This window comes from Solanum dulcamara, chromosome 5, assembly GCF_947179165.1.
Source record: "Solanum dulcamara chromosome 5, daSolDulc1.2, whole genome shotgun sequence".
Taxonomy (NCBI): domain Eukaryota; kingdom Viridiplantae; phylum Streptophyta; class Magnoliopsida; order Solanales; family Solanaceae; genus Solanum; species Solanum dulcamara.
In genome coordinates, this window is record NC_077241.1 from 60,212,405 (window position 1) to 60,237,843 (window position 25,439).

Below are 25,439 nucleotides of genomic sequence, written 5' to 3' on the forward strand. Positions count from 1 at the left end.
CAGGCACGTGTTGGGGGTGGCTCAAACTGGAGTTGCATCAAAAAGATGCAGAAGTCCAAGTCGTGATGAGTACCAAAACTCGGGGTACTCAGTAGGCATAATAGACCGATCGAGCTTAGAAAGAATAAATATATAATAAGTAGCATGATGATATAAATAATAACAGGGGAGAAGCATAAAACTACGATTTCGGGAAAAGGGAACGGGAAGACCATACAATAGTCAAGTAAATCCAATCAACCATGTAATCACATTAATAATCACAACTCACAAAATACCTGAACAATACACAGTTGTAAACTAATATATATGGCTCAATATCCCCCAAAAATATCATGAAGCGCCTGGAATAATCCTCGAACTCATCAACATTGAAATAATAACCCAAAATATATATCAATGGGCCTCCCGAAATTCACACCTCGAGTTTATCAAATGAAATAAAGTGTAGCCCAAAGTCAATAAAAGGGCCGCCCAGAATCATACTTCGAGCTCATCAACCATGAAATGTCATAAATAAGATATCACTGTATTTCCTTAAACTCCTCATATTTATTCATCAACCAAAAGTCTTAATCTCATCTTTTATTCTTTCTTTTAAAAAGGTTTTTAAACTAGTGAGGTAAACAAGTAGCATGTCAAAAATCATATATCACTTAATCCAGATAAAATCCCGTCAAAGACACCATATCACTAACCTGAGATTCGGGTGTAACGAAAGCACAGCCTCTGGCCCAACGTTTCAATATCATAAGCAAACAAGGCATAATCATAAGCCAAAATCATAGCAAGTGGCCAACTGAAACCAAACAAGTTGAACAAGCGGCATCCTAAGTTCAAATCACCTACGAGAAAGTTCTAAGGATTCTAAATGATGTAAACAAGTCAAGTTAGCATCTAGACTAAGGCTCCAACGGCTAAAATCCAAATTAGATACTAACGATGGTCATCGACTTTAAAATGCTCAATAGGGTATCAACACCTAAATCACCAACCTAATCACACGTTACCACCCAAAATATATCAATTCTAACCAAGCCAAGTCTAATAAGAGGAAGTCATAGTACCTCAAAGCCAAAATCATACACGAACCGCGTAACCTATGCCTTTTCCTTCCGGGCCACCTCCGAACAATGTCGCTCTATCAAATTATCGAAAAACACATAAAAACAAAGCCAATGATACCCATATTACTATAATTAAAAATGGAACCAAAATTGGGTTAAAATTTGGCATTGAGACCCACGCACGAAATTGAAAAATCAACTCTGTCTCAAGATCCCAAATAGCTCAAGGAACTTTTGCCCCAAAAATGGGCACATTCCAAGCACCGAAAGAGCTCAAACCAACCCTATCAATTTCAAGCCCTAGAAAAGTCACAAATGCAAGAAAACAAATAATTTACGTGAAACGTATAAGGTTTTTAGGACGAGAAAGGGTCTCAGAACGTCCCCGCAAAATTTTCAACACACTGGAACAAAAATTATCAAAAATGGTCAAGATTTTCTCTCCTAATCACACTTTTTCTAAGTCCCAAAATGGGACTTAGACGGCTGAAAATGGGTCTTTAAATCACTAAAGCCAGTAAATTTACTCTTAACGATCGCGGGACCCAGGTCCATAATCGCAAGCCCCAAACAAAATGACCTTCGCAATCGCGACACTTATCCCTACGGTTGTGATGACCAAGGAGTCAGTCCTTTGCGATCGAAACCCTTGGCTCACAAACGCGAAGAACAAAATTACTTGCACCAGCAGTTCAGTTGGTGGTGAACTTTAGGAAATTAAATTTTCTCCGATGGGGGTCTGAAATTCATTCGGAACCCCACAAACGCAAATGGACTATGCTACCCAACTGGAAAAGGCATTTAGACTCAACAAAATTGATGAATTTTCCAACGAAGGTCATCTCATCGAAATGTTGACCAAAGTCAACACTTTCCAAATGAAACACTTAAAATGCACAAACGGCCTAAAACTCATTCTAAGCACTTCGAGAACTGAACCAAAGGTCATTCTAGACCAAACTCGACATTTTAGAGCTAATCGTGCTGACAAGATTTTCATCCGAGTACGTTTACTCAAAATGTTGATTGAAGTCAAACTTGGTCAAAACTTAAAGTTAAAATGGCAAAATCAGTTAAACTCAAACCAAAATTTTAAAACCCAAACCAACCTTCCTTCTAGACCAAAATGGAACTTCCAAGGCTACTGGAACCGTTGAAATTTCCATATGATGCCCGAATCTCCAGATGTTGAATAAAGTCAACTCTTTTAAACGTTAAGCCTAAAAAATGGCCAAACCACCTTAAAACTCAACAGGACACCTTAGGGAGCGTGTCACCCATCCCAACATCAATAAGAGCTATAAAGAAGATATGGGAAGGGGTAAAACTGTAAAAGCATACAAAAGTATAGAAATGACCTTAAGGGTCATTACAACATCCACTACCAAAAGAACTATTATCATCGAAAGTCAAAGAAGAAAAATACCTGGTGGCTCAAAAAGATGGGGATATCTGGTCTGCATGTCCTGCTCAGTCTCCCAAATAGCCTCCTCGATCGGACAATGCCTCCACTAGACCTTCACCGATGGGATATCCTTAGACCTCAACATCCTAACCTGCCTGTCCAAAATTGCTATAGACTCCTCCTCAAAGGCTAAGGACTCATCAAACTGAACCAAATTTCACTGAAGCACGTGAGACTCATCTGGATATACCATCGCAGCATAGAAACATGGAACACAAGGTGAATACCAGAAAGTGCTGGGGTCAAGGCCAACTCATACGCTACCTCCCCTACCTGTCTCAAGATCTCAAAAGGATCAATAAACCTGGGCTAAGCTTACCCCTCATCTCGAATCTCATTGTTGACACCCAATTTTGGCTCTCTGTACTCAAAATTAACGTCTTAAGACTACTTGATTGTTAAAGAAGACAAAATATAATATTTTACACATTTTTTTTAGTTTAATTTTTTTTTATTAATAATTATCCTTATTTTAGCATTTTCATGAATTGTTTTTCTCATTTTTTCCCTTTTAATAATTTATGGATAAACATTCTTAATTTCGTAGATAATAAATTTTTTATCAATTTATTGTCATTGTAAATTTTAATAGTCACACTATTTTACAGTCATCTTCAAGCGTACACAACATAACACTGTAATTTATTCTTTACAACACAATATCTTTCAAAATACCGATTACATTTTTTATTTTTGTGTTACATATCGATACATATTTTATTTTTTTGTAATGACTCGTTAAGTCATTTTGATGACATTTTTAGTGATTTTTAAAATTTGTTTATCATAGATTTGCGATTATAGTTTAGGGGATCGTATTGGGGTATTTATATAAACTGCTAATTAGAATTTTTCTTTACATATACATATACACATATGCATATATGTATGAATTTGGGCTGTCACTTTTACTTTTTGGGCAAACACCTTCCTAGTAAGTGCTAGGTGATAAGTATCACCTAAGAAGACTTTCTATTTTACTTTCTCTTTCAATTTCAGATCTCTAAAGCCAAGAAGATACTTTGATCGCTCTCTCCAGCATAATCCCTCACCAAAATTCATCAAGAAAACTTGTCCTTTCAATTGGAACTCAAAGCAACCCCTCTCTTGTGGTAAGTGTTCAAATTCGTTTTTGGGATTGTGTAGGCAGTAGTGATTCTTGCATATCTCATTGTGTAGACATTTGATTTTAGTAAATAAATATGTTTTGGAAAGAGGAAACACGTACCTACAACTTTTATGTTTATGCTGGAGCCTAGATCTATTGTTATTAAGTCGTAAAAAGACGATGAAACATAGGACAAGTTCTGTCCAGATTCTCGATTTGTAAAATCCGTTATGTGTAACTGTTAGTATTTTGATGATATCTTTTTGTACAAAATGTTTTTTACATTGATTTCTTTTGTATTGGAAACTTAAGACATAGATATAAATGTTTTGTGAAGGGAATAGAGTCCAGTTTTTCCTTTTTAAGTTCCCAAACTTAGATACAACCGGACAAGGGTGTTATGTCCAGATTCTCGATTGTTTTAAAATTCCAGCATGTATAATCGCTAGTATTTTGATCATATCTTTTTGTACAAGATGTATTTTGTGCTGATTCTTTTCTTTTTGCAAGCTTAAGACATATATCTACAACTTTCATGAAGGACATAAAATCCAATTTTACCGTTTGGAGTTTCAAATTTTAGGTACAACATGAGGTACATTTTTGGTCGGATTTACTGTTTTGATAGCCTTAAGTGTTGTTGTTTGTTGTTGTTGTTGTTGTTGTTGTTGTATAGCCTTAAGTGATAATATGAAATATTACTTCAAATTTATATATAGTTCAAATTGTAATTGGCCAATGAAAAAATCTTTCTGTCGATTTTCGAGGCCTCCCCATAAAAAAAAGACGGAGATTTTAGTTTAAGTTTATATTTTACGTTATATTTTGCAAGCTAAAACAAAGTCCAATAGTGTTAAATCAATAACCTCCGGAGTAGCTCCATCTTCGGGAAACAACAACTAGCTATCGCGATGGTAAATCCGGTAAGAAACTAACAAGTAACAACTCTATCTCTCCTTTGTTTTTTTTTATATTATTTTTTCATTGTTGTTTTTACTTTTTTTTGTTTATAGATCTATTTTATTTTATGATAGATATAATTATTGTGATTTATTTCTATTATTTTTTTACTTATTGTTGTTGTCTCCATCATATCTTTTATTAGTGACATCTATTGTCATATATATTTACTTTTGATTATTTTAATTGATTGTTTTAAAAGATATGATAGTTTTAATCTACTTTGTTTGATGATAGATATAATTATTGTGATTTGTTTCTATTATTTTTTTACTTTATTGTTGTTGTCTCTATCATATCTTTTATTAGTGACATCTATTGTCATATATATTTTCTTTTGATTATTTTAATTGATTGTTTTAAAAGATATGATAGTTTTAATCTACTTTATTTGATGATAGATATAATTATTGTGATTTGTTTCTATTATTTTTTTACTTTATTATTGTTGTCTCCATTATATCTCTCTATTAGTGATATCTATTGTTTGTTGAGTGAAAATTATTATTTTTGTTTTTGTTGACTATTTTTGTTAATAGTTTAACTTCATTTGTTTTGACTATATTTATTCATCACTTTTGTTTGTTGGTGGATTATAATTGATGATTAGTGTATACTTTATTTATTTATAGTTATCTTGTATCTATTTTTTAACTTTGTTTGACTACTTTTGCTAATAGTTTAACTTCATTTGTTTTGACTATATTTATTCATCAAAGGATTATAATTGATGATTAGTAATAATTTATTTTCTTTAATACATGATTTCTTATTTAATGGATGTTGATATTATTGTTTTTATTCTTTTTGACTATGTAGGATATACTAAAGCAAGGTTGATTCACTTGTCATTAACTTTAGTATTACTATTTTATTTTTTATATTATCATGTGTTTAAGTTAATTGATAAAATCTTCTCACTTATTTTTTTGTCATATTGTACCTTCATTTTTGTGGGTGTTGGTGCTTGATTATGTAAATATTCACTAGTTGTGTTTTTTTTTCTTTTGTTATTTTGTTTATGTTACTATTTTTGTTGAATTATTGTTATTGGTTTGAATTTTACATCTTTTATCTAGTGTATTTCTTATTATTATATTAATTACGCTATTATTGTTTTACTTCTCAAATATCTTATATGTTGTCTCTATTATGTCGATTGTTTCATCAATTATTGGTTGTCATGGCTTTCACGCTATTTTATTGAAATAATTTTATTATTTTTAATTATTATTGTAATTCATCATATTAAATAGAGATTACACCTAATAGGTCGATGAAGAAATTACCGTCGATTTCCAAGGCCTTCCATGTTTATAAGACGGATTTTATTTTTAGTTATTATTATTATTATTATCATCATCATCATCACATTTATTCCTTACTAACACTTCTATTAAGTTTTTTACAGGTACTCAGAATTGCTTCCTGAAAAAGCTATTCGAATTAAGTTCAAATAATATGTTTAATTTATTATTGTGTATATTATTAATGTTAGGCAAACATTAGGTCGTTCCTTATATTATTGTGTTAATTTATTTTTTATGTATATTTCATTACATATTTGCGCAATATTTTCATCTCCTCAATTTAAAAGCTGAGTTTAGCTGGGACCTGCAGTTGTGGATTTCGAAGGATGCTGATACCCTCCCTTTGAAATAACTTGAACCCCTTACTTAGGATCCATTGAATTTGTAGATATTTTTAAATAATTGATTGGTTTCTAATTATCCTAAAATTATGGTGACTACTTAAATTAAACTATTTTCTTTTAAAATCTCTTTTGAACAATTGAATTGATTTTTTACGAATCCCCATGACGTTCTAATAGGGATGTAACACTTATTACAGTTACGCCTCTGAGCTTACTATAAAATAGAATTCTATTTTTTGTAGTATATATACACACATATTTTAAAATTATTTTGATAATAATTTATTCATTATTAATATTTTACCAAGTGTCTGTACATGTATTCAGAGATATTTTCTGCAAATAATATTCAAAATTATTATTTTTTTCATATGATAAAAGAGTTCTTTGTTCATATGAATAAAGCACTATTTTTTTAATATTGCATAAAAACTACCTTTTTATATACATATACCTTTCTCATATTTTTCTACACATAATTGGTGATAATATACTTTACTTACTTAGTACATACTTTTTTTATACATATATTTCTTATACAATTTTAGTGTATATATTTTTATATATATGTTTGTTATACTTGCAAATAATAATTTTATCTCCTCCCTTTTTGATGAATTAAGTTTAGCTGGGTACCACATTTTGTGGATTTCAAAGAATGCCTAACACCTTCCCTTTGGAATAATGTAAACCCTTACCTAGAATCTAAATTGATTTTTCGCAGATTGAAACGTGAGTCATACATGTCATGCATCAAATAGGTTTTCCTTATTTTCCTTAATAAATTAGGTAGCGACTCTATACAATAATTAATCTTTTTCAGAGTCCATATGTTGTGCTTTATCTAACCTCGGTTAAAAATAGGGCATAACACTCATCACTCCCTTATGGGCGATACTCGTAGGAATACTCGATCTCCAAACATAAACTCCAAAGGCCGAACCCTTCGATCATCATAACTTTTCTGCCTACTCTAAGCAGTACAGATTCTCTCCTAGATCATATAAATTCTATCCATCGAATCACGTAACAAATCGGTGCCCCAAGTCCTAACCTCAAAATCATCAAACCAGCCTACTGGGAACAACATCTCCTACCATATAATGCCTCAAAAGGAGCTATCTCAATGCTCGAATGGTAGCTATTATTATATGTGAACTTTTAAAAAACCAAAACTGATCCTACTGTCCCTCAAAATCAATAACATAGGCCCGTAGCATGTCCTCCAAGACCTGAATAGTCCTCTCTGACTGACTATTGGTTTGGGGGTGGAAAGGACTGCTAATCTTGAATCGGGTACCCAACTCTCTTTGTATAGACCTTCAAAAATACAAAGTGAACTGAGTACCATAGTCTGAAATGATATATATCGGCACCCCATGCCATCAGACTACCTCTCGAATGTAAATCTGAGTCAATCTCTGTGAAATATAGGTAGTCTAAACAGGTACGAAGTGAGCCGACTTTGTCAATCGACCTACAATAACCCAATTAGAATCAAAACCTCGGGAGGTACGTGGTAAACCCATAAAAAAGTCCATAAGTATCCGCTCCTATTTCTATTCTAGAATGTATAGTCGCTGGGTCAAATCACCTAGCCTCTGATGCTCGAACTTAACCTGCTGACAATTCAAGCACCTAGCCACAAAAGCTGCAATGTCCCGCTTCATCCCACACCATAGGTAATGCTATCATAGGTCACGATACATCTTTGCCGCAGTGGGATGAATGGAATATCTGGAATAATGAGCCTCCTCAAGAATGAGCCTGACTAAATCTCCAACTCTAGGAACACAGATACGATCCTCAATACTCAAAATTCTCTTTGGATCTAAGGTCTCCTTTCTAGCCTCTCCACTGAGTACCTTATCACGAATCACCCTTAGTTGTGGGTCCTCAAACTGTGCCTGAATCTGCTCCATCAAGAAACACCTAGCCTCTACATAAGCAAGTACCCTGCCTAGCTATGAAATATCAAGAAGAACCATTTGGTTAGCTAAGGACTAAATGTTCAAAGCTAAAGGTCACTCCTTAACATATAAGAATTCCAAACTCCCCATACTCACTGCCTTCTAGCTCAAAGCATCTACTACTACATTTGCCTTGTCAGGAAATAAAGAATAGAGACATCATAGTCCTTCAGTAAATCCAACCACCTGCGCTGTCTCAAATTAAGTTCATTCTGGCTGAAGATGTACCAAAGACTACGATAGTCAGTGTAGATCTCATAATGTGCTCCATACAAGTAATGCCCCCAAATCTTCAATGCGAAGACTACCACCACCAACTCTAAATCATGTCTGGGGTAGTTCCTCTCATGAACCTTCAACTGCCAGGAAGCATATGCAATAACTCTATCCTGCTGCATCAAAACGCAACCCAAGCCAACACCTGAAGTACAACAATACACTGTAAATCATTAGTCCTCGATAAGAAGAGTAAAAATCGGAGCTAAACTCAACAAGGCTTTGAGCTTCAGGAAGCTCGCCTCACACTCGTTAGACCATTGGAAAGGAATATTCCTGTGAGTCAATCTAGTCAAAGGCGCTGCAATAGAAGAGAACCCCTCCACAAACCGTCTATAATATCCTGCCAACCTGATGAAACTGCGAACCTCGATAGGAGAAGTGGGCCTATCCCAATCACTAACTGTTGTTATCTTTGTTGGATCTACCATAATCCCATCCTTAGACACCATGTGTCTTAGGAATGCCACAGACTCAAGCCAAAATTCACATATAGTGAATTTGGCATACAACTGCTGATCCCGCAAGGTTTGAAGTACTATCCTCAGATGCTGCTCTCTGCTCCTACAGTAGACTAGGATGTCATTAATAAACATAATGACAAAGGAGTCTAAGTAGGGCCTGAATACACAGTTCATCAAATTCATGAATATTGCGGGAGCATTGGTCAACCCAAAAGATATGACTAAGAACTCATAGTACCCATATCGAGTCCTAAAAGCAGTCTTAGGGATATCTAACTCCCTAATCCTCAACTGGTGATACCCTGATCTCAAGTCTATCTTAGAGAAAATTGGTGCACCCTGGAGCTGGTCAAATAAGTCATCAATACGCGGCATCAGGTACCTATTTTTAATGGTCACCTTATTCAGCTATCTATAATTAATACACATACTCACGGTGTTATCCTTCTTTTTCACAAATAGAACAAGAGCACCCCAAAGAGATACACTGGGCCGGATAAACCCCTCAGTCAAGAGGTCCTAGAACTGTACCTTAAGCTTCCTCAACTCAACTGGATCTATCTGGTATGGTGGAATAGAGACTGGTTGTGTACCCGACTAAACATAAAACCGAAATCAATATCACACTTAAGAGGAAGACCAGGTAGATTGGTAGGAAAAACATCAGGGAACTCTCGGACCACCAGAACAGAATCAATAGAAGAAGTATCGGCACTGGTGTCATAGATATAAGCAAGATAGCTAGACACTCCTTCCCTACTAACCGATGAGCCTTGAGGAAGGAGATCACACCACACAACACATGACTAACTGTACCTGCCCACACAACTAGAGAAATATCGGGCATACACAAGGTAACAGTGTTGGAGAAGCAATCCAAAACCGCATGATGAGTAGAAAACCAATCCATGCCTATAATCAATTCGAAGTCTATAATATCTAGCATAATCAAGTCCACTCTAGTATTATACCCCAAAATGGTCACCATAAAAGATCGACAAACTCAATCTACTACTAAAGAATCACCTATGGGGGTTGCTACATGCATAGGCACAAACAATGGCTCACATAAAACATCCCATCAATTAGCATAACGAGCAGAAACATATGAGTAAGTAGACCCCGGATCAAATAAAGAGTAGGCAGGCTGATGAGAGATAGAGATCGTACCTGTGATGACGATATCTGATGCCTCCGCCTCTGGCCTACCCAGAAAAACCGTGTCTGCCTCTGCCACCTGTCCGGCCTACCTGAGGACCATCCCTAGTACCCTGAGAATCACCTCTTCCATCTTGTACACCCTCCTTGGGCAACTAAACTAGGCCTTGGGGGCCTAAACCTGTTGACCTTGTAGACCCTACTGACTCTAGCCTCTGCGGTGGCTAATAGTAGGACACTCCCTTGCAAAGTGACCTATCATACCAAACTCATAGAACGTCCCCCTAAATGAACCTCTCTTTGATGTCCCAGCTGAACTTGAGTGGCCACCACAACTTGAATACCCAAAAGTTTGACCCCGGGAAGACTGACCCAAAGTCTGGTCGCTCTGACCGTCGGCGCCTGCTGATCCATTATCAATAAGATGTAAGGATACCTAAATCGGTCTACTAGATGGATACTTCAAGTGATGGCCTCTGCCAAAAGAACCCCTACTATGTGACTGCGTCCACTGAAAAACTGCCCTGGCGGATAGGCCTTTTGTTTCTGCCTCTGTAGGCCTCATGACATATAGCCTTAATAGTACGGGCATGATCTACTATCTACAAGAACAAACAGCCTGATACAACCATTTGCTCTATATCCAACCTCAAAGGAATAGATAACCCTTTGATGGTGCACTCGCTCCTCCTCTATCAGCATAATCATGGTAGCATGCCTGGATAGCTCATGAAACCGTGACTCATACTCTTTGACCGACACCGATACCTATACTAATATTGTGAACTCATCTCTTAGCCTCTCTCTCAAACTGCGGGGTACATACTTCTCCAAGAAAGACTCGGATAATTGAGTCTTTGACATCGGCAGTGAGCCTGCGAGCCTGAAGCTAAGATAGGATATGCACCACTGCTTCGCTGGTCTATCTAGTAGGAAAGTAGTGTAATCAACCCCATGGTAATCCACCAACCCAAGGTTATGCAACCTCTCTTGGAAACTAACCAAAAACTCATGGGCATCTTCACTTGCGGCACCTGAGAATCTGGGAGGGTCAATTTAATAAATCTTTCCAACATTTTCTTCTCCTCCACAGTCATAACCGGTCTAACTTCTATGTGCTGAACAACTGTGGGGATAGATTGAATCACCAGATGGTGAGTTGTAGTAATAGGCTGTAAAATTGGGCCGTATCATACTGTGCCTCTGTCTGGTCTGAAGTCTGAGCCTCCTATCGGACCTGAAGTCCAATTGAAGTTCTAGGTAGTGTCCCTGATCGGTACATATCCTCTATGAAGCTAAGGATTCAGGCCAGAGTATCCTGTAACATTGGTGTGGCCACGAATCTGGGTAGAGGCTGGGTTAAATCCTCCTCCGCCTGCTGATGCTCGAACTACTCAACCTCTATATCTGGCTCCGACATTGATGTTATGGCCTGAGATTTGTCCCGGCCTTTGTGTGACCTCAATCCTTATCCCGAGCTGGGGCTCTATCTATAGGCGCGGGAGGTCCTCGTCTACCCCGAGTAGATCTCATCCTCGCCATCTGAGAAAGAGTGAAACAAATAAGATTTAGAGGTGTTCATCATCATAAGCACAAGATCAGAAATAAGAATAGTTAATGAATTCCTAACAATGTCCTATAGCCTCTCGAAGATTAGATACGAACGTCATCGTACCAATCCGTAAGGCTCTACGATACTTGCTCCTGTAATGGTGAGATCAATGAACCTAAGCTCTGATACTACTCTGTCACGACCTGAATCCGGACCATGATGACACCTACTATAACCCCCGAGTAGGCAAGCTGAACCCAACTAATGCAAAAGTCAAACCTCAATTTAAATAAATAATTAATAACATAAGAATGCGGAAGTAAGACAAATATGACAAAAGAAATTGGGCCAAGGTATAGATATGTAAATATGATACAAAATATATAAAAAGGGCATGAAAGTGACCAAAAATGACGGACTAACTCTAGACCAAACTTTGGACCTGGTGTCATCGATACATGAGCTACTAAGTACAAAAGCTGACAATAAATGAATATACAATGCAGAACTGACTGTCCAAAATACAAAATATAAGTCAGTGCAAAAAAGGAAAAGTAGCAAGTCTCTGAACGCCGAGAGCTCACCACAATTCGGATCTGGTACCACTACGGATGATAAGGCACGCATTGTGGTGGATCAAACTACGAGCTGCATCAAAAAGATACAGAAATGTAGTATGAGTACCAAAATACGAGGTACTCAGTAGGCATCATGGGCTGGCCGAGCTCAAAAAAATAAATATATAATAAGCAGCACGATGATACTAATAGCAATAACAGGGAAGAAACATAAAACTACAATTTTGGGAAAAGGATAGGGGAAGACCATATAATAGTCAAATAAATCCAACTAATCATGTAATCACATTAATAATCACAACTCACAAAATACCTGAAGAACACACAAATGTAACCTAGTAGATATGGATCAATATCCCCCAAAAGTATCATGAAGCGCCCGGAATAACCCTCAAGCTATCAATAAAAGGGCGGCCTAGAATTATACCTCAAGCCGATCAACATCAAAATAATAACTCTAAATAGTATCACCATATCACTAACCTGATATTCTAGTGTACCAAAAGCATAGCGTCGGGCCCAACGTTTTAATATCATAAGTAAACAAGGCATAAGTATAAGCCAAAATCATAGCAAGTGGCCACCCAAAACTAACAAGTCAAAACAGCGGCATCCTAAGTTCAAATAACCTAGGAGCAAGTTCTAAGGACTCTAAATGATTTAAACAAGTCAAGCTATCACTTAGACTAAGGCTCCAACGGCTAAAACCCAAACTAGATACTAATGATGATCATCGACTCTAAAATGCTCAATAGGGTATCAAAACCTAAATCGCTAACCTAATCACATGTTATCACCCAAACTATATCAATTCCAACCAAGTCACGTCTAACAAGAGGAAGCCATAACCTACTTTAAAGCCAAATCCGCATAGGAATCGCTAAACCTGAGCTTTTTACTTTTGGGGCGACTCAGAACGATGCCACTCAATTAAATTATTGAAGAAAACATTAAAACAAATCCAATGATATCCATATTACTATAATTAAAAACGAAACCAAAATTAGGTCAAAATTCAGCATTAGGACTCGCGCACAAAATAAAAAAACCAACTCTATCACAAGGTCTCAAATCGCTCGAGGAACTTGTGCCCCAAAAATGGGCACATTCCCACCACTGGAAGAGCTCAAAAGAATTCTAACAATTTCAAACCCTAGAATAGTCACAAATGAAAGGAAACAACGAATTTATGCAAAACTTACAAGGTTTTTAGGACAAGAAAGGGTCTCGGAACATCCCCGCAAGAATTTCCAACACACTGGAACAAAAATGATCAAAAATGTTCAAGATTTGCTCTCCAAATCACACTTTTTCTAATTCCCAAAATGGGACTTAGACTGTTGAAAATGAGTCTTCAATTCACTGAAGCTAGTGAATTTATTCTTCGTTATCGCGGGACCCAGGTCAGCGATCGTGAGCCCCAAACAAAATGACTTTCGTTATCGCTGCACTCATCCCCACAATCTTGATGACAAAGTAGTCAGTTCTTCACGATCGTGGCTCGTGGCTCGCAAACGCGAAGAACAAAATTACCTTCACTAGCAGTTCAACTAGTGCTGAACTTTAGGGAAATGAGATTTTCTCTAATGGGGGTCCAGAATTCATTCGGAACCTTGAAAACGCAAATGGACTATGCTACCCAACTAAAAATGATATTCTTGACTTAATAAAATTGATGGATTTTCTAATGGAGGTCATCTCATCAAAATATTGACCAAAGTCAACACTTTCCAAAGAAAATACTTAAAACGCACAAACGGCCTAAAATTCATTCTGAGCACCTCGAGAACCGAATCAAAGGTCATTATAGACCAAACTCGATGTTTCAGAGCTAACCGCACTGATAGAATTTTCATCCGATCGCATTTACTTAAAATGTTGACTGAAGTCAAACTTGGCCAAAACTTAAAGTTAAAACAACAAAACCACTTAAACTCAAAAAAAAACTCCAAAACCCAAACCGACCTTCCTTCAAGAACAAAATGGACCTTCTGAAGCTGATAGAATCGTCGGAATTTCCATGCGACACCTGAATCTTCAGATATTGACAAAAGTCAATGCTTTCAAGCCTTAAGCCTCAAAAATGGTCAACCCACCTCAAAACTCAACTGGACACCTTGGGGAGCATGTCACCCATCCCAACATCAATAAGAGCTATAAAGAATCTATGGGGAGGGGTAAAACTATAAAAGCACGCAAAAGTAGGAAATGACCTTGGAGGTCATTACACTAAGGTTCAAGAGATTCAAGCAAAATCCTATGCAATTTGATTGCCCTATCTACAATCCAGGTATGTAAGGCTAACTAAAATATGGATTTGAGTTCTTCCATGTGCCCTAATTAGTTGACGTATGGAATTGAGTTGAATTTGTCATGATCCAACTCCGTAGGCCGTAATTGGGGTCTGACCTAGACTCCCGTATATATAAATCTCAACTATAAGAACTATACACAAGAATATAGAGGGTGATAGCAAATTCATCTGCATATAGCCTCTTTCATTTGCACCATGTCATGCAAGGGTCGATAAAGATGCCTTAACATAATAACATTTATAATATGTCAAATAGGCATAACTGAATCAAACTCGTAAACAACTCACCTACATATGTCTACAGACCTCTAAGAATATTAACAATGACATATGGCGGGACAGGACCCCACCGTACCCCTGAATAAACAACTATATACATTATACAATCAGCACCAAAAGCTAGGCTCCAGAATAGTGGAATACTTCCGACATAGCTGAGTGGGAGTCCTAAGCTGATGGATCTCCCAAGTAAGTACCTGTACCTACGGGCATGAAACGCATCCCCCCTCTCCCAAAGAAAGGGAGGTCAGTACGATATATGTACTGAGTATATAAAATATAACACATCATAATTGAGACCATAATTAAAACAAAGATGCAGAGGACAAGTGTAACAATTAACAAATTAATGTACCTGCACCTTAGGACACGTAGTCATATACATCATCATACGTTGTGCCCGGCTCGCTAAGGAACCCGGTATCATAACTATTTCATCATATTACCATATCACCATATCATTATCCCTTCTCATCATGTATATTATTTTATCAGGTCATCGTATATGACATCATATCATCATATATGGTATAATCTTATTGTATATGTCATCATAGTACATCTGGTCCACTATGGGGCTTGGGGTCACAAGTATATCCTTATTTTCATATGCATGCCTACGTTAGTATCCGACCCTTTAGTGAGGGACTCGGTGAAAGAGTAGTATACATAACGTACCGCACCCGGCCCTTTTATGAGACTCGGTGCCATTATCACATAGTAAAATATATCAAGGAACATTCGGCCCAATCCATAATTTAAAACAATGCCGAGGAACGTACGGCTCGATCCACATTTTCATCATATCATCATATATATATATATATATATATCTGGCTCGGGACTTGGTGAATAACTTTATCATATACGGCATCATCGTATGCTTCAACTTTATCGTATATGACATTTTATCATTGTATACTTCATACATACATATACATAGCCGACCCGGGACTCGGTGAAGGAGTAATAAATCTATGCACGATAACGTTCCCGACCCATCATGGGACTCGATGAAAGAAGAGTTACCATATGCACGAGTAGAGTAGTGAGAAATCATATGCAACTAGGTCATCTCTTGAGGCTCAATGAAACAGTCAAGTGAACCGTCACTTGAAGACCAGGAAAGAAATTCTCTGAGGTACCCTTTAGATATTATTAGGGACTTCATCAATTAGGGCCTCAGGAACCACAGACGTGTACCAAGATAATGCCACACAGTTTATGCAATCAAAGACACAATTTATGCAATCAGACACATAGCTTATGCAATCAGAGATACAACTTATGCAATCAAAGACATTTATCCTCTCAGAGCCTTTCAGAATAGGAGCTTATATTTTTCACTTACTATTTAACATATAGGTGGCTCGGGAGTAGTAATCTAACTACTTTAGGACCCTTAGTATTCAGAGATGACTACGAGTCATGAATTACGTCCGGAACCTCTAAATGGAATTATCTCTAAACTCATATCAGACATCATTTCCCTTACCTTAAGCCCCTTTCAAAGAGAGAAATAGGCAAGCCTTATATGTACTACTTATCATCCTATAGAAGACCTGAAAGGTGAGGACTCTACTTATTGCAGGAGTTCTAACATCCAAAAGTGAACAAGGGTCTTGACTCCTACTCAACGCTTTATGAATGGAATGACTCCCAAATTTCATATATATATAACTTAAGGCTAAGACATGCCAAAAGAAAAGAAAGGGTAAGCTTCACATACCTTTTGTGGATTAACTGTAATCCAGCTCGCCTCGTTACCTCCTTGACCTAATAACATGAGAGTAATACTGAGTTTAATGACCTTTATCTTTCCAATTTCCAACTTTACAACCAAGTACCCATAGGAATCATTTCCTTATCCAATACCCTCGACTAGTTTGTTACTAGTTCCAAAGTTAACAAAAATTGGGTAGCATCTCTCCTATAAATTCAACATCTCCGAGATTTTACTCGGCCAAAATGTCAACAACCATACCGACAACAACAAATAGCAGCATATATATAAATAAATCACTTCAACATTACCCAATACAACTCCAAACAACTAGCTCAAAACTACGATACCAAAATAGAGTTTTTAACCTTTATTTCATAAAACCTTTAACCATACTAAACGGGGGGTCGTGTGGCTGCAACCAGAAGAACCCACACCCTTTTTATAACCCTTTAAATCCCTGCAACACACAACCACACCAGCTATAACCGCATCCCACAATCACAACACCCTATGCGACTTCGATTTAGCTATGACGACTTCAATTTAGTTTGTTTCTAATGTCAAGCATCCTTATGCAATTTTTTCCCTTAAAAACTTATTTAAAATATACCTCATAACATCATAATAAACTCCAATTTGAAAGGGAAAACCTTACCTTGCCCAAAACTCGCCAAACTCACCTAAACATGCCTCGGAAATTCCTTTAGCGCGACTAAAACTTTGTGGCTGCTTGCTAACGTTTTGATGCTGCTCCAAACCATAAATTTATATTACTAACATCTTCATAACATAGTAGTATACCCTAGATAATTAATTCACAGAATGAAATCGAAGGCTTACCTTTCTTTCTCCTTGGCCGAACCTACTCTCTCTCTCTAGTTCTAGATTTTTCTTTTCTTCCTTTCTCTGGAAGTCTCTTGAACTAGGAAGATAAATGACTTTCTTATAGATAAGAATGAGTCATAATATATATATATAGAGAGAGAGAGGCTACTTTAGGGGGTGACACGTGTCAACTCCTAAGTGGTGACACATGTCAAGCCCTAAGTGGTGACACGTGTCAAGCCCTCATTGGGCCAACACATCCCTTCCTCCTACCATAGGCTGCCATGTGGAAGGTGGGGTCCACTCCTTGCTCCATCTTTTTCCATGTGGCACTCTCCCTTGCTGCCATGTGGCACTCTCTCATACTTCCATGTGTCACCCTATTTTCCTGCTCGTGGGTTCATAATCTCATCTTACTTTATAAACTTATGTAATCCTTGCTACGTAAGCTTGGTATGTACTCAAGTAGCTTAAGTATGTAAGACTTCCAAGTTGGTAGCTTGCGTAAGTAAGTCGAGTCCTACGACTCATTATTTGGTCTCCAACTTCTTCCAGATTCTTACAATGTTATTTCCAATCTTCCCTATCATGAGGTGTCACATTCTCCCTTCCTTAGAGTTGTTTGATAGCGTTATGGACTATCCGGCTCCCATGGTAACTTCTAAGAAGCTTGAGAAGCTTTAAGAAACTTAAGAATCCTTTCAAAAACTTAAGAACCTTTCAAGATACTTAAGAAGCCTAAGAACCTTCCAAGGTACAAAAGTACGGGGTGTAACAGAATTGGGTCTTCCATGAGTAATTTCTTAAAATTTTTCTTTAAACCTTAGTATATTCTTGTATAATATGATATTGATGATTGTTTTATGACTATAATACTTGCAACAAATGATTTGGTCTTTTTCTACATGAACCCTAACTAGAAATTTTCCAATATTTGAATGTCCCTATGTAATGATTGAGTCTAGAACCATGAACGGTGAATGCCTTGAATGTGAATGGGATTTAACATGAATGTAACCTTAATGAGACTTGAAGGTCCTTTGTATTTTCACAAATTGAACCCAAATGATTGAATAGAATTAAATATTATCATAAATGCATATCTAAACTACTCTTGAAACATGTGATTGGGATTGATTAGATAGTATGATTGGTTGAGAGGTTTTATTGTGATAGAATTGATGAATTGGTAAGAGTCCAAATGAGACTTGTCAAATGACCAGATTAAATTGATTGGATAGAGTTTTATGAGCATTGAGTTTTGTGAGGAGTAGCGAGCACTGAATTGGGTGAGAGTAACTAACAATTCGAACTCAATAACTGCGTAGCCAACGTAGGTGAGGATTCTACCTAAATCGGATGAATTCCCTTATTGTCCCTAAAGAGGAATTGACTTGTTTTAGACTTGTGATATCCTGATTGAGTTCTTTATTCTGATTTGAGCTTATTCTATCTTGATGGTTATTATTTTCCTGCCGTTTTACATACTCGTACATTCTATGTACTGATGTCCATTTGGGTATACATCTTTTCATGATGCAGAGACAAGTATTAGAGATCATCAACAGGCAATTCGTTGAGGATCAGATTTGTCATCAGCTTTGGTGAGTCCTCCGTGCTTTCGAAGTATGCCTCCCTTATCTTTTATTATGTTGAGATATTACTTTTCTTTCATTTAGGTAGCCATAAATTTGTCATGAGCCCCATCTAGATAGTAGAAGTAAAGGCTTAATAGACTAGACAGTGATGGTTTCATTTGATGTCATTATATCTTGTCTAGTTACTCCCAGACTATTTTTACGACAAATTTGGATTTGATTGTTGGCCTTTCGCCTTTATTTTTTGAGTTATTGATCGTGTTACCCTCTAGGAGGTATTTTTTCTTATTTTTGAGTCTTCCATTGTGTGATTGAACCAGTGATCAGGCTAAGTGGTTCGTTTGAGGATCAACAATGATTTATAAGTGCCGGCCACGTCTAGGGTACCCTCCCAAGACATGACATCTTCTTCCATAATTTAAGCAGAAAACTAATTGTTCATAATCTTCTTTCCAAAAAAATCTCTCTCTTCCTCCTAAAATATCTCCCCTTAATATTGTTCACACAATTTTCTCCCTTAAATATATCTATATGATTTTTTTCTTAGTTTTTTCATACTCTTAAATAGTTGATAAAAAATAAAAATTGGTGATCACCAGTTTGCATACCAACTTTTACGGACATTATACATATTTCATACATAAAATCACTTTATAAACCGATTTCATTCATTATAGAATCCAAACTTTAAAGTATATCTCCTAAATTTAATATTACAATCCATAAATATTAATTTATACAATCATTTCATAAATAATAAATAAAATATAAAATTTGTTAAGCTTCAATTTTTATACCATTTTTCATAAAATTTGGTGATCACCGGTTTGCATACCAACTTTTACAGACATTATACATATTTCATACATGAAATCACTTTATAAACCGATTTCATTCATTATATAATCCAAACTTTAAAGTATATCTCCTAAATTGAACATCACAATTCATAAATATTATTTTATACACTCATTTCATAAATAATTAATAAAATATAATATTTGTTAAGCTTCAATATTTATACCATCCACTCTGAAATTTCAAGTGATCTACTTAATTTAATAGTTCAAAGGTAAAACATATCTATATCCACTTTCAAACAAAAAATAGAATTTTCATAAAATAAAATAAAATTATCCAACAGAAAAAAATAATCAACAAGCTATTTTCTTGGTTTTAATTTCAGCCTCGATAACTTCTAAGTATCATAAATAGGTTCTCTTGAAATTCTTGGTCCACCAAATTTACTTACAACATTGTCGTTACTTCGCTCTCACTGTTTGAGAACCTATTTATTTATATCAATGTTTATACAAAAAACAGTTAGAGCCAAAAAGTGTATAATCCATATTTTAATACACAGTTCACAAATCACAAATTCAAACAATCAGGGGCGGACTTACGTGGGTGTCAGGGGGTTCACCCAAATCCCCTCGATAAAAAATTACACTGTATATATAGGATAGATTTTCTACATTTTCTACATATACTAATTTTGAACCACCTAAATCAAAGAGGAGAGATAGCCTAATGATACTAGATTGTGCAACTTGGGCCGCAAATATTATCCTAGTTTGCAGGTTCAACGCCACGGAAACAACTATACCTAATTTCATACCTCACAAAAAACACCAACACAAACCAAACTATTTTTTTTGTGCGATTCCAATATGAGAAATCATAGAAGTTCCCATAAGTCAAATTCGTAAATAAATAATATATATATATATATATATATATATATATATATATATATATATATATATATATATATATATATATATATATATATATATTAAAATTTTACAATGTACTATCTTGTCATGACCTTCCAGTGTAAATTATAGCGTGAAATGAATCTATTTTTTTGATTTTACGACTCTATGGTTCAGTTGTTCACATCAAATAAAATAAATTCATTTGATTTTTTAGGCATAATTTCAATTCAAATAAAATAATACAAAAAACATAGAAATTGAATTGAAAGAGAAGAGAAGTATGAATGAAATATGGTTGTATGTCGGATGAAACACGATTTACTCTTGATAATCTTTAGGAGAAATCTATGGAGAGAAGAAAGAGATAGATCTGAGTGTTTTTTTTTTGTTGGAGAAAATTATGTAGAGAATGATGTGGAGAGAGGTTGAACTGATTCTTCATTTTTTGGGAAGACATGTGTGAATATAATTAAATCCCTAGATTGTAGTAAAAGATTTACCTTGTTAGCTGCCATAAAAACATGTCTTCTATTTTTCTCTTTCCAACATTAAATACAAAAATAAAATTTAAATTAAATAAATTAATTCGGGTCTTGTATCACTGATAATTAAGTTGTTATATTAATACTTCCTAATTATTAGATTTAAAATGATGTAAAATAGGATTTTATGTACATATATGGGTAATTTTTCCTAATATCAATCATCATATGTTACTTTCTTTGTTAAGGTCAACATAATTTGATGACTATTCAACATGTAAATTTAAACAATAAAAAATTAATTAGAATAATGATGAAACTCTTAAAAGAATCAATTTTTTTTTCTAAGTCACGATAAGAATGACGATATTATTTTTTTACTATAGAAAAGAGAAGGGAAAAATCAATTTGTGAAGTTATCTTTTCTTCTCATTGGCATCATATGTAATTATAGAGAAATATTTAGGACATTCCACGTTCAGATACCCAGAGAGTCAAATTAGCCATCTTAACCACAAAGTTCTAATTGAGTCATAAAAAGTTGTATAATTTAACATACATATCATTAGTAATTTCTATCTTTTGTATCCGGCGATCAACTATGAAAGTCATTTATCTAAAGGGACTAAAGGAATTATTGAAGCAATATAAAGATAGAAAAAAAGACTTAAATATGTATTCTTTGGCTTAGAAGAAACAAACGACAAGTGTTCTCGGGAGTTTTGTGGAGATAATTGGACTATAGAGCTTTATCTTTGGCATACATTAGAGCGATTAAGAACATGTGTGATGAAGCCAAAAATTTGAGTGAGAATAGTGGGAGAAGACTTGGAACACTTTCCAATCGAGATGAGGTTACACATGAGATCAACTTTTAGCCTAGTTTTATTTATCTTGGTGAATGATGAATTGACACGACATATTCAATGGAAGGTATTATGGTATCTGTTATTTGCAGATGACATAGTATTGATTGACGTGACATGCAACAGAGTTAATAATAGAATGAAGGTTTAAAGACAGACCCTAAAATCTAAAGGTTACATGTTGAGTATGACGAAGATAAAATACATGAAATACAAGTTTAGTGACTCATTACACGAGACGAATGTGAAAGTGAGAATTGATAGATGAAATGAGATGAAGACTAGCCTTAATCATCAAGTGTTCTATGTGATAAGAATTTAAGGTATTTGTTAAACTATATGTTCAAGTAAGGCAATGATAGTAGAACTTTAATTTCTTGGAAAATATATGTCTGCTGCTTCTGGAAGTAGAAGCAATGCATCCGAGTTATTATTAGCATATGCATTTTGCTCGACCTAAGTGTGTTTAGGAGTTGTTTAAACAGAAAAGTAATAGTAAAATTTAATTTCAAGATAAATAGTAAAAGTATTTAATTTTGCATTTATTTAAATGATTAACTTTGACAAAAATAATTTCAAAATAAAATAACAAAAAAGACATACTTTCCTTCTTCAAAACTTAAAAAATATCAAAATTTAAATTAAAAATAAAATATCATCTGAAATAATCTACTCCTTTTAGTCCAAAAAAAGTAAATTTCTTAGAGCCTATTTGGATAAGTTTTGATTTTTGACTTATTAATTTTATGTACGTACTTTGCATGTGTACATCGCATAAAAAGAACAATTCATTTTAAAAAATCAACCTTACACTAAATACAATATTTTTTTTAAAATAATAAAAATATATTATTATATTGATAATATGATTGAATTCAATATCTACCGAATGTGTAAATATGATGTGGCAATCTCTAAGATCAGAAAATATATTTATTTATTTTTTCTCATATTTCAGGGCTTTCCTTTTTATTTCCCTTCTATTTGTTTTAACTGAAAAAACGTATCTTTTCATAATCACTAATTTTATGTGATTATGAAAAGATACTTTCGAAGAATGGAAAGAAAGCAAGGAGGATATATATGTGAAGAATTTTCAGGGTTTGAAGAATGAACTTTCAGATTAGTACTTCTAATTTAATAGCCAGTTAAAAATAAAGTTTTAGAATTTTCTGTACCATTAAAACTTTTATATATTTTTTATTACCTTTTTCCACTTATTCTTTTATTAAATATATTGTTTTTTTTTCCAAGAGGAAAGAGAAACAATTACAATCATGAAAATATGGGTAGCAAGCAAAATTGCGACAAATAATTCTGTTGAATAGTAGCTAATTAATGAAATGATAAGAAGGGCTATTTAAGATACAAGATAGTTTAATAATTCTTTTGCAAGAGAATTGTGAGGAAAAAAAGAATTGACTTGGTTATAGTAAGTAATATTTTCAAAAGTAGTGTGTGAAAAAAAAATAGGAAAGAAGGAAGAGGGACAAATTATAAGAAAAGAAGAAACTTGAAGGGAGAGGAGAACAGGGAAACAAATTAGATAGGGAAAGAAAAAACATTACTGGACTCTCTAAAATGTTCAAAAGAAAGGAAAAGTATTTATTCAACATAGGTTTGTCCAAATAAATATACATGCAACCATATAGATTAAAAAAACAATAGCAAAATTTCTAAATTAATCTAATGAATCTGTAAAATAAAATTATGCCAACCAGAAGTAAATAGACTTATTTAGTAGTATTCTAATTCAATTGTGTACAGCCGGGCAAAGCGTGGGCACATTAACTAGTTATAGATATTTTATTATAGGGAAAAGACATAAAAAAAAAATTTGAACTTGTCACAAAAAATTGGTTACACGCCTAAACTATCATGACGATCTATTACATACATGAATTACTTAAAAGTAAATTTATTTTCATCCCATAAGCTGATGGGGAAAAAGAATAAAAAGGAAAAGAAAAAAGCGTGTAAATGAATCAAAAAAGAAAAGAAAAACACAGTCCATTCTCCATGGACAACCCTCCAACTTTTTATTTTTCTTCATCCCATTCATCATCTTTTCTCCTTCTTTTATCTTATCAAAATCATTTTATTTTCTTTCATAAATCGACTTCTTATTTTTCACCCTTCTCTTTTTTGAGCTTGAACAAAATTTGTAATTGTGATAATTTTTTGTGGTGAATTTGGTAATGGGTGATAAAATTAATGGTGGTATGACTTTTAATTTCGATAATTGACAAGAAATTCCTCTGATTTTGATGGTCGATATTGGAATTTGTGGTTATGATTGTGATGAATTTCAGTGGTGGTGATGTGATTCCTGAAAGTCAAGAATGGCTGCAATGAAAAGAAAAAATGAAAGTCAAGAATGACTACGAGGAAAAGTGAAAAGGAAGTGAAAAAGGGAAAGGCTGCAAACAAAAGTCAAGAAAGGTAGCTACGCGTTTTTAATGAAACACGTTTACGCGTTTCATCCCACTATAAATAGAGAGTCTCCTGCCCTCATTTATATCATCCCAAAAAAATCCCAGAAAGAGAGAGTAAAAATACAAAGAGAGTTATACACCAAGATAAATATTATAGTCTTGAGTGTCCTCTTTAGTAGTTGTTCCTTTTACAAGAGAGAAGTGTTAATTGTTGTTTTCTCCTTGTATTTGAGAGCTGTGTACTCCATATTAAATAATGAGATCATTCTACCCCGTGGTTTTTCCCTTCTATCAGTTAGAGGGATTTTCACGTAAAATTCTCGTGTCTAATTTATTTTCATATTTATTGTCATATCAAACTTTAGTTGTGGTGCTTCCTCCTCCCAACAGAGGTATCAGAGCCCTCGGTTATTCTGTCTGTTTTATGCGAAAGTACTATTCGTGAATAGTAAATTTTCGTGAATAGTACTATTCACGTGAATAGTAAATTTTGGTGACGATACAGTTTGTCAAGATTATTCGCAAAAATATTCAGAAATGATCTAGAAGGGTGTGAAGCAAATAACAATGTCAAGTACAACAAAATTTGACGTTGAGAAATTTAATAAGACTAATTTCTCATTGTGGAAAATGAAAATAAAAGCGATATTGAGAAAGGACAATTGCTTGGCTGCAATTGAAGGCAGGCCCACAGATTTTACTGATGACAGCAAGTGGAATGATATAGACAGCAACGCAGTTGCTGATCTACACTTGGCACTAGCTGATCAAGTGTTGTCTAGTGTGGTGGAAAAGCGGACGGCGAAGGAAATATGGGATACTCTTATGGGGTTGTATGAGGCCAAGTCTTTGCATAATAAAATCTTCTTAAAAAGAAGATTGTATACTCTTCGATTGGCAGAATCCATGTCAGTTACTGAACACATCAATACTTTGAATACTCT